The sequence below is a fragment of the Heteronotia binoei genome, chromosome 4, assembly GCF_032191835.1.
Source record: "Heteronotia binoei isolate CCM8104 ecotype False Entrance Well chromosome 4, APGP_CSIRO_Hbin_v1, whole genome shotgun sequence".
NCBI classification, from domain to species: domain Eukaryota; kingdom Metazoa; phylum Chordata; class Lepidosauria; order Squamata; family Gekkonidae; genus Heteronotia; species Heteronotia binoei.
The window spans coordinates 182578769-182589279 of NC_083226.1; the positions used below are offsets into that span (position 1 = coordinate 182578769).

The window sequence follows — 10511 nt, forward strand, 5'->3', positions numbered from 1 at the left end:
CCAAACCGAGAGATCCCCTGCCCCCACCTGGGGATTGGCAACCCTAGCCAGTTTGGTGTAGTGGTTAAGAGTGCAGGCTCTAATTTAGGAGAACCGGGTTTGATTCCCTACTTCTCCACATGCAGCCGTTGGGTGACCTTGGACCAGTCACAGTTCTCTCAGAACCGTTCTCTCAAGAGCAGTTGTCTCAGAACTTTCTCAGCTCTACCTACCTCAAATGGTGTCTGTTGTGCTGAGAGGAAGGGGAAGGAGATGGCAAGCCACTCTTGAGACTCCAAGGGTGCGGTCAGACGTTCATTATATCCCGTTACCGGCATGAGTGGAGCCCGGAAGCATGTCGGGTTTTCAGTGGTTGTCCATACGTCAGCATCTGCCAATGGTGGTTAGCTCGTGGAAGTCCCGTGCTGATGGGCCTTGATTGCGGATTACTTTGATACTGCTTTAAATCTGGAGCAAAACACTTACAATGTTTCCTGAGTTGATTTTCTGTGTTTGAACGCGCCATCGGTGGCGACTCGTCGGAAGCGCACCAGCGCTTCCCGCCACAAGGGATATCATTGCGCAATTGAATGATCGAACAAGAGTCGGCTCGATAAATAGCTTATTTACGGAAATAAAACTCAATTTCGAAAATAAATGTTAACTGCATTAACTATGGATGTGAGCTGCTTAGAAATCCTGCGCTTTTTTCAGCATGCGAAGCATCTCATTCCCAAAAAGTAGTGCAAACGGAGTGGCACACCTGTAAGTGATACTTCCTTTCAACGAACGCGCATGCGCAGAAATGCTGAGTCTACTTCCTCTTAACGAAACCAAACAGCGATAGCGGGCATCGCTGCGCCTGCGCTAATGCTAATCGCCGTCTCTTGAAAAGAAGTCCGGTAGAGTGCTCTGATCGACCAGCGACGGGATCAACACGGGAAAGCATGGGAACACGACTGCTGTCTGATTGGGGAATTTGTGCAATGGATTGTAATAGAGACGCGTTAAAGATGGATTTAATGGTAAGTGTGACCGCGCCCCAAGTGAAGGACCAGCTATAAATCCAACTTCTTCTTCTCTTGCTAACGTCAAGTTGAGAAATTTCTGGAGATTTCAGACTAAAACCTGGGAAAGATGAGTCTTGGAGAAGGGAGGGAACTCATGAACACACATGAACACGTGAAGCTGCCTTCTACTGAATTAGACCCTTGGTCCATCTAAGTCAGTCTTGTCTAATCAGACTGGCAGCGGCTCTCCAGGGCCTCAAGCTGAGGTTTTTCATGCCTACTTGCCTGGACCCTTTTTAGTTGGAGATGCCGGGGATTGAACCGGGGACCTTCTGCTTACCCAGCAGATGCTCTACCACTGAGCCACAGCCCCATTCATCGCTCTCCAGGGTCTCAAGCTGAGGTTCTTCACGCTTACTTGCCTGGACCCTTCTTAGTTGGAGATGCCGGGGGTTGAACCTGGGACCTTCTGCTTACCCAGCAGATGCTCTACCACTGAGCCACAGCCCCATTCATCGCTCTCCAGGGTCTCAAGCTGAGGTTCTTCACGCTTACTTGCCTGGACCCTTCTTAGTTGGAGATGCCGGGGGTTGAACCTGGGACCTCCTGCTTACCAAGCAGATGCTCTACCACTGAGCCACTGTCCCTCCCCTGGTATCACTGTCCCTCAACAGGGAAATGATACCAGAGCGTTTACACTCCAAAGCTGCTACGTCCTCCAGGGGAATGTTGTATCTGATGGTGAAGGGCAGTAAGTAGAGTTGGCAACTTCCAGGTGGGACCTTGAGATTTCAGGGAACTGCAACTCACCTCCAGGTGACAGAGATCTCTTTCCCTCAAAGAAACGGCTGCTTTGAAAGGCAGACTCTATCCCTCCCCAGGATCCACCCCCAAATATCTAGGACTTTCCCAAGCTGGTGTTTGCAATGAAATAAGTAAACATCAGCTGTTCTCTCGGGTCTCAGGCCAGAGGGCTTTCAAATCGAGAAGCCAGAAGGCCAGCACCTGGAATCTTCCGCCTGCCAAGCAGGTGCTCTGAGCTATGCTCTTGTCAAGCATGCTATTTCTATGTACCTAATAGACAGGCCAGATATAAAGCAGAACACCACTATGGCCTATTCCCCCTCACACACCTTTACAACAAAAGGGTGTATAATAAATCCATCTGGACCCAGGATGTTTAGGTTAACCTTGCAATAACTGTGTAGAGTGCCTCTCCCCCAGATTCACACAGCCCGGTCTTATCAGCTCTAAGAGAAAGTGTGAGAAAGGGAGATGTTTTTATTAACTTACATTCCTTAGCCATAAAAGAGATACTAGCTAGTAGCCTTTGAACCCGTGACTCAAATTGCATCTGTATGGTATTCCTTTTGAAGTTATCTGTATGCCATCCTTTTGAAGTTTTCCTATAAGTAACTATTCAATGCTGTGTACATCATTACTTCCAAGGATTCTGTCCTTGACCAAGCGGTGGAGTTTTTACAATAAAGCAACTTTTGATTAAAAGAACAAAAGCTTGATTATTGATTATCGATGCTTGACAGCTCCCGCCCCAGCTATCTGGCTTCTGCTTCTTGGCTAGTTCCAGGTTGGGAAATATCTGGAGTTCTGGGGCTGGAGTATGATGAAGGGGAGTTTGGGGAGGGTAGTTTGGAGTTTGGAGAGGGGAGGGATCATATCAGGGTATAAGGCAGTCAACAGTGTGATGCGGTGGCTAAAAAGGCAAATACAATTTTGGCTGAATTAACAGAAGTCTAGTGTCCAGATCACATGAAGTGATGGTTTCGCTTTACTCTGCTCTGGTAAGACCTCACCTGGAGTCTTGTGTTCAGTTTTGGGCACCACATTTTAAGAAGGATCTAGACAAGCTGGAAGGGGTCCATAGGAGGGTGACGAAGATGGTGAGGGGTCTGGAGACCAAGTCCTATGAGGAAAGGTTGTAGGAGCTGGCGATGTTTATTCTGGAGAGGAGGCGGCTGAGAGGTGATAGGATCGCCATCTTCAAGGACTTGAAGGGCTGTCCTAGAGAGGATGGTGTGGAATTGTTTTCTGTGGCCCCAGAAGGTTGGACCAGAACCAGTGGGTTGAAATTAAACCAGAAGAGGTAGAGGCACCACAATTTCAGTATAGCATCTAGCGCCTCTCCCCAAAACACCCCCCCCAAGTTTCAAAATGATTGGACCATGGGGACCAATTCTATGAGCCCCAAAAGAAGGTGCCCCTATCCTTCATTATTTCCTATGGAAGGAAGGAATTGAAAAGGTGTGCCGTCCCTTTAAATGTGACGGCCAGAACTCCCTTTGGAGTTCAGTTATGTTTGTCACAGCCTTGATCTTGGCTCCACCCCCAATGTCTCCTGGCTCCACCCCTAAAAGTTCCCGGATATTTCTTGAATTGGACTTGGCAACCCTATAATAAATAATAATAACAATAATAAGCTTTTATTTATATCCCGCCCTCCCCGCCAAGGCAGGCTCAGGGCGGCTCACAGCCACCCCATCCCAAGAGGAAGCCTTTCAATTGGAGACTGAAGCCTCCGGAGGTGGAAAGTCACATGGTGGCTTTGGGGGCGGGGCTTCCCCCTGCCGGTCATCTGACTGGTGGCGGGAAGGAGCCTGGGAAAGCGGAAGAACCCCCGCTGGAACCTTGGGATTGGCAAGCCTACTGTCGGAGGGTCCGGCCTTCATTACCAGACCCGACTGTCCTACGGTGAGCGAAGAGGCGTCAACGTTTCCTCCCAAGCCAAGAGCCCTTTTCTGTGATTCAGGGATCCGAGTTTTAATTAACGGGAAGTGGCACCCGTTCTGCTCAACGCAGCACTCTTAAAAGTTCAATTGTTGATTGAGGCGGGAGCCATTTCTCACCAGGTAGAGAAAATGAGACGCGGATCGGAACATAAAAGATTGTTTTAATTAAACCTGGCATTTCCAAGGCTTCGGCTGACAGGAGGATAATAGTGTGGCTGGGGTTCGGAAAAAACCCCCGGATTAGACAAATTTATGGGGAATAGAGACGTCAGTGGCAATTAGCCAAAAGCGCCTGCCAACCGGTGTCTGTTGAAATGGCTCTCCCCCCCCCCCACTCCCCCCAAAAACTACCTTTTCAAAATCTCCCTCGCTCGCTTTCTCAACACATTTGGTGTTCATTTCCCCCTGTCCAAATGATTGGCTGCATTGATGCTTTGTAATAACCTATCAATCTTTGTTTTGTGCCATCGTTCGTGGCGTTGATTCACCACCGCACGATGCGTGCTGAATACAATTGGCCAGTGCGGCCCCCTCGATGGGATTGTCTGGAATCCAAAGCCGTGGATGGAAGAAGAAGAGTTGCAGATTTATACCCCGCCCGTCGCTCTGAATCAGAGACTCAGAGCAGCTTACAATCTCCCCCCACAACAGATACCCTGTGAGGTGCGTGGGGCTGAGAGGGCTCTCACAGCAGCTGCCCTTTCAAGGACAACTCCTATGAGAGCTATGACTGACCCAACGCCATTCCAGCAGCTGCAAGTGGAGGAGTGGGGAATCAAACCTGGTTCTCCCAGATAAGAGTCCGCACACTTCACCACTACGCCAAACTGGCTCTCTTCTGGTGGGGCTGAGAGAGCTCTCCCAGAAGCTGCCCCTTCAAGGACAGCTCTGCAAGAGCTATGGCTGACCCAAGGCCATTCCAGCAGCTGCGAGTGGAGGAGTGGGGAATCAAACCCGGTTCTCCCAGATAAGAGCCCGCACTCTTAACCACTACACCAGATTGGCTCTCAAAAGAGCCCTGCTGGGTCAGACCAGGGAGGTCCATCTAGTCCAGTCTCCTGTCTCACACAGTGGCCAACCAGTTCCTCTGGAGGGCCAACAACAGGGCAGAGGGGCCGAGGCCTTCCCCTGAGAAGAACATCAGAAGAGCCCTGCTGGGTCAGACCAGGGAGGGTCCATCTAGTCCAGCATCCTGCCTCTCACAGGGGCCAACCAGTTCCTCTGGAGGGCCAACAACAGGGCAGAGAGGCCGAGGCCTTCCCCTGAGAAGAACATCAGAAGAGCCCTGCTGGGTCAGACCAAGGAGGGTCCATCTAGTCCAGCATCCTGCCTCACCCAGGAACCAACCAGTTCCTCTGGAGGGCCAACAACAGGGCAGAGAGGCCAAGGTCTTCCCCTGAGAATAACTTCAGAAGAGCCCTGCTGGATCAAACCAGGGAGGGTCCATCTAGTCGAGCATCCTGTCTCACACAGTAGCCATCTAGTTCCTCTGGAGGGCCATCAACAGGGCAGAGAGGCTAAGGCCTTCCCCTGAGAAGAACATCAGAAGAGCCCTGCTGGATCAGACCAGGGAGGGTCCATCTAGTCCAGCCTCCTGCCTCACACAGTAGCCATCTAGTTCCTCCGGAGGGCCAACAACAGGGCAGAGAGGCTGAGGCCTTCCTCTGAGAAGAACATCAGTAGAGCCCTGCTGGATCAGACCAGGGAGGGTCCATCTAGTCCAGCATCCTGCCTCACACAGGAACCAACCAGTTCCTCTGGAGGGCCAACAACAGGGCAGAGAAGCCGAGGCCTTCCCCTGAGAAGAACATCAGAAGAGCCCTGCTGGGTCAGACCAGGGAGGGTCCATCTAGTCCAGCCTCCTGCCTCACACAGGGGTCAACGAGTTCCTCTGGAGGACCAACAATAGGGCACCTCTTGCTTTGAAAACCTTACAGGGTCACCATAAGTTGCTTACAACTTGATAGCAATTTCCAGGTGGGGCCTGCAGTTCCCCTGGAGAAAATGGCTGCTTTGGAGGGTGGGCATCCTGATGAGCACCCTCCCCTCCTTGAACTCTGCCCTCCCCAGTCTCCACCCCAAACCTCCAGGAATTTCCCAACTCAGAGTTGGCAACGCTAAAGAAAGGTGTCCTTTTCATACTCCCAGAAGCACCTTCCCCGGCATGACGGGAAGACACTTCCCCCCATTTTCTCATGGCTGATTGCGGAGAGACAAAGACCGTGGCGTACCTAGCTATTTATCGACTCCCGAACATCACCAAATTGTCAAGACTCCGAGGGCTTCAAGGTGAGGAAGAAACGAAGCTGAGACCTGCGCCGGAGCATTAAATGAGACAATCACACCTAGCCGTCCGTCTCCTCCCCACGGCCATCACGCCTCCAGCAGAGAGAATCAGAAGAAATCAGAAAGGGAGCTTTAATCAATGCAAAGGCTATTATTACACTGTTAGGCCTAACAATGAGCGTAGGCAGCTTCTTCTCGCCTCATCTTCTGCAGACGAAAAGAACTGGAAATTCGGGGTCCTTGGCAGTGCCGGATAAGACCCTGCGAAGGCCCCTAGGCCAGGGTTCCCCAACCTCCGGGCCGTGGACCGGTACCCGTCCATGGCCTGTTAGCAACCGGGCCATGAGTTGTATAATTATTTCATTATATATTACAATGCAGTAATAAGAAGAAGAAGACGATGACAACATTGGATTTATGTTCTGTTCTCCACTCCAAATTTCAGAGTCTCAGAGCGGCTCACAGTCTCCTTTCCCTTCCTCTCCCACAACAGACACCCTGTGAGGTGGCAAGGGCTGAGAGAGCTCTGACAGAAGCTGCGCTTTCAAGGACAACCTATGCCAGAGCTGCGGCTGATCCAAGCCCATTCCAGCAGCTGCAAGTGAAGGAGTGGGGAATCAAACCCGGTTCTCCCAGATAAGAGTCCACACACTTCACCACTGCACCAAACTGGCTCTCACAGAAGCTGCCCTTTCAAGGACAATGTGAGGGCTATGGCCGACCCAAGGCCATTCCAACAGCTGCAGATGGAGGAGTGGGGAATCAAACCCGGTTCTCCCAGATAAGAGTCCACACACTTAAGCACTGCGCCAAACTGGCTCTCACAGAAGCTGCCCTTTTAAGAACAATGTGAGGGCTATGGCTGACCCAAGGCCATTCCAGCAGCTGCAGGTGGAGGAGTGGGGAATCAAACCTCGTTCTCCCAGATAAGAGTCCGCACACTTAACCACTACACCAAACTGGCTCTCCCAGAAGCTGCCCTTTCAAGGACAATGTGAGGGCTATGGCTGACCCAAGGCCATTCCAGCAGCTGCAGGTGGAGGAGTGGGGAATCAAACCTCGTTCTCCCAGATAAGAGTCCGCACACTTAACCACTACACCAAACTGGCTCTCACAGAAGCTGCCCTTTCAAGGACAATGTGAGGGGTATGGCTGACCCAAGGCCATTCCAGCAGGTGCAAGTGGAGGAATGGGGAGTCAAACCTGGCTCTCCCAGATAATAGTCTGGATGCTTAACTACCCTGCCAAACTAATAGAAATAAAGTGCACAATTGTATCATTCCAAAACCATCACCATCCCCCCACCCCCTCCCTGGAAAAACTGTCTTCCAGAAAACCAGTCCCTGGTGCCAAAAAATGCCGGGGACTGCTGCCATAGGCAATTAAAATCTTGGCGAGGGGGGCCTCACAAATTATTTCAGCACTCTATGGGGTAACTGCTCTGCAGCTGGGTGGTGACTGCAGCTACGAATCCAATTAGCACTGGAGCATCCAATTAGCATTGGAGGTTTACAAGATACCGCGTGGGAAGGAGAAGGTAGAGAAAGAGGGACTTTTCTCCCTTTCTCGCAGTACAAGAACTCGTGGGCATTCCATGAAATTGCTGAGCAGTCGGGTTAGAACGGATAAAAGGAAGTCCTTCTTCGCCCAAAGAGTGATGAACACATGGAATTCACTGCCACGGAGGTGGCGGCGGCTGCAAGCATAGCCAGCTTCAAGAGACACCTCCCCTCTAAATTCACAGGATCCTCATTGCTGTCAGATGGCCATCTAGCCTCTGTTTAAAAACCTCCAAGGAAGGAGAGCCCACCACCTCCCAAGGAGGAAGCCTGTTCTACTGAGGAATCGCTCCAACGGTCAGGAAGTTCTTCCTAATGTTGAGCTGGAAACTCTGTTGATTTAATTTCAACCCAATGGTTCTGGTCCTACCTACATTCCGGGGCCACAGAAAACAATTCCACACCGTCCTCTATAAGACAGCCCTTCAAGTACTTGAAGATGGTGATCCTATCACCTCTCAGCTGCCTCCTCTCCAGGCTAAACATGCCCAGCTCCTTCAACCTTTCCTCAGAGGACTTGGTCTCCAGACCCCTCACCATCTTCGTCGCCCTCCTCTGGACCCGTTCCAGCTTGTCTAGATCCTTCTTAAAATGTGGTGCCCAAGTCTTTGCCACTTGCGGACCCAAAGTATCCAAGCACAAATAAATCAAGGTTTATTGGAAAATCAGGTACATACCAATGTAAAGGAAAGGTCCCCTGTGCAAGCACCCGTCGTTTCTGACTCTGGGGTGATGTTGCTTTCACAACGTTTTCACGGCAGACTTTTTATGGGGTGGTTTGCCCTTGCCTTCCCCGGTCATCTACACTTCCCCCCAGCAAGCTGGGTACTTGTTTGACCAACCTTGGAAGGATGGAAGGCTGAGTCATGAACATATGAAGCTGCCTTATACTGAATCAGACCCTTGGTCCATCAAAGTCAGTATTGTCTTCTCAGACTGGCAGTGGCTCTCCAGGGTCTCAAGCTGAAGTTTTTCACACCTAGTTGCCTGGACCCTTTTTAGTTGGAGATGCCGGGGATTGAACCTGGAACCTTCTGCTTCCCAAGCAGATGCTCTACCGCTGAGCCACAGCCCCATTCATGGCTCTCCAGGGTCTCAAGCTGAGGTTTTTCACACCTATTTGCCTGGACCCTTTTTTGGAGATGCCAGGGATTGAACCTGGGACCTTCTGCTTCCCAGGCAGATGCTCTACCACTGAGCCACAGTCCATCCCCAAGTCAACCTCGAGCCGGCTACCTGAACTCAGCTTCCGCCAGGATCGAACTCAGGTCGTGCGCCATGGGGGTTCCTTCTACATAGCAATGACCTTCTGCTAAAAGGCCATTGCGGAGAATGGCTTGAATACAATTATAATAGGAAACAAAAAATATGTGCAAACATTAAGCTCTCCCCCTTGGATGTTATAGTTTCCAGGCTTTGGGGTAAGCGTGAGAGATTTTCCCTGGGTCTTCAAGGTTACCCTGCATTCCTCCCCCCACTCCCCTCCCTGTTGCTATTCTAAGTCATTGCCATAACTCCCCATGATAGCCAGCCTCTGCACAAGTTGGAAAATCATGGTTACAAACAAGCACGCAAGGTAGATCAGGGGTGTCAGACACGCAGTTAAGGTCTGAATCAGGCTCCTGAGCAACTGGCTGTCATCTGCTTCCGTCTCCCTCGTTCTTGCTTCCTTCTGCATCACAGCTTGCTTTGCCAGCTTGGTCAATCGTTCAGGAGCTACAGAGCAAAGCCCCTATATTCTCCATTGGCTGAGGCTCCTCCCTTGAGGAGGAAGAGGGGAGGAATAGCTTGCTTGGCCAGGAGAGCCAGTTTGGTGTAGTGGTTAAGTGTGCGGACTCTTATCTGGGAGAACCGGGTTTGATTCCCCACTCCTCCACTTGCACCTGCTAGCATGGCCTTGGGTCAGCCATAGCTCTGGCAGAGGTTGTCCTTGAAAGGGCAGCTGCTGTGAGAGCCCTCTCCAGCCCCACCCACCTCACAGGGTGTCTGTTGTGGGGGAGGAAGGTAAAGGAGATTGTGAGCTGCTCTGAGACTCTTCGGAGTGGAGGGCGGGATATAAATCCAATATCTTCATCTTCTTCTTCTTCTTCCAATTGCATAGCAGAGCTACTGAGCCAAGCCTCTCTTCCTTCTATTGGCTGAGGCGCCTCCCTTATTTATTTCATTTATTTATTTTTATGATTTCTATCCCGCCCTTCCCAACAAGTGGTTCAGGGCGGCTCACAACACAAGAATTTGACATAAATAGAATTTAAGCATAAAAACAGTTAAAATAACGAATACCTTTAAAATTTTAAGACATTTAAACCATTTAAAACATTAGGGACAGCAGACATCTAGTGTAACTACACTCAGTTTCTTGTACCAGCTAGTCATAGGCCAGCCGGAAGAGGGTTGTCTTACAGGCCCTGCGGAACTGGGCGAGGTCCCGCAGGGCCCTCACCTCTTCCGGCAGCTGGTTCCACCAGGAGGGGGCCGTAACAGAAAAGGCCCGGTCCCTTGTAGATTTTAAGCAGCCTTGAGGAGGAAGAGGGGAGGAATAGCTTGCTTGGCCAGGCTCTTCCAATTGCATAGCAGAGCTACTGAGCCAAGCCTCTCTTCCTTCTATTGGCTGAGGCTCCTCCCTCTCCTCATCTCCTAGGAAAGGAAGGAAAGAGCCAGAGCTTCCTTTGCCCAGTTCCCTGGATCCCATGGGAGAAATATTTGTGTTTGTTTGTGTTCTTTATAAAATTTATATCTCTGCTGAAAGGTAAAGGTGGCCCCCTGTGCAAGCACCAGTCGTTTCCGGCTCTGGGGTGGCGTTACTTTCACAATGTTTTCCTGGGAGACTTTTTACAGGGTGGTTTGCCATTGCCTTCCCCAGTCTTTTACACTTCCCCCCCAGCAAGCTGGGTACTCATTTGACCGACCTCGGACGGATGGAAGGCTGA

The 10511-nt window shown here is 50.8% G+C and overlaps 1 non-coding gene across 1 annotated transcript; it reads right to left on the reverse strand.

Annotated features, from left to right (window-relative positions):
* Positions 1-8718: 8718 nt before the first annotated feature.
* Positions 8719-8795, reverse strand: TRNAP-GGG (transfer RNA proline (anticodon GGG)). The gene has a single exon. It is a non-coding gene; the product is annotated as a tRNA-Pro (tRNA).
* Positions 8796-10511: the final 1716 nt, after the last annotated feature.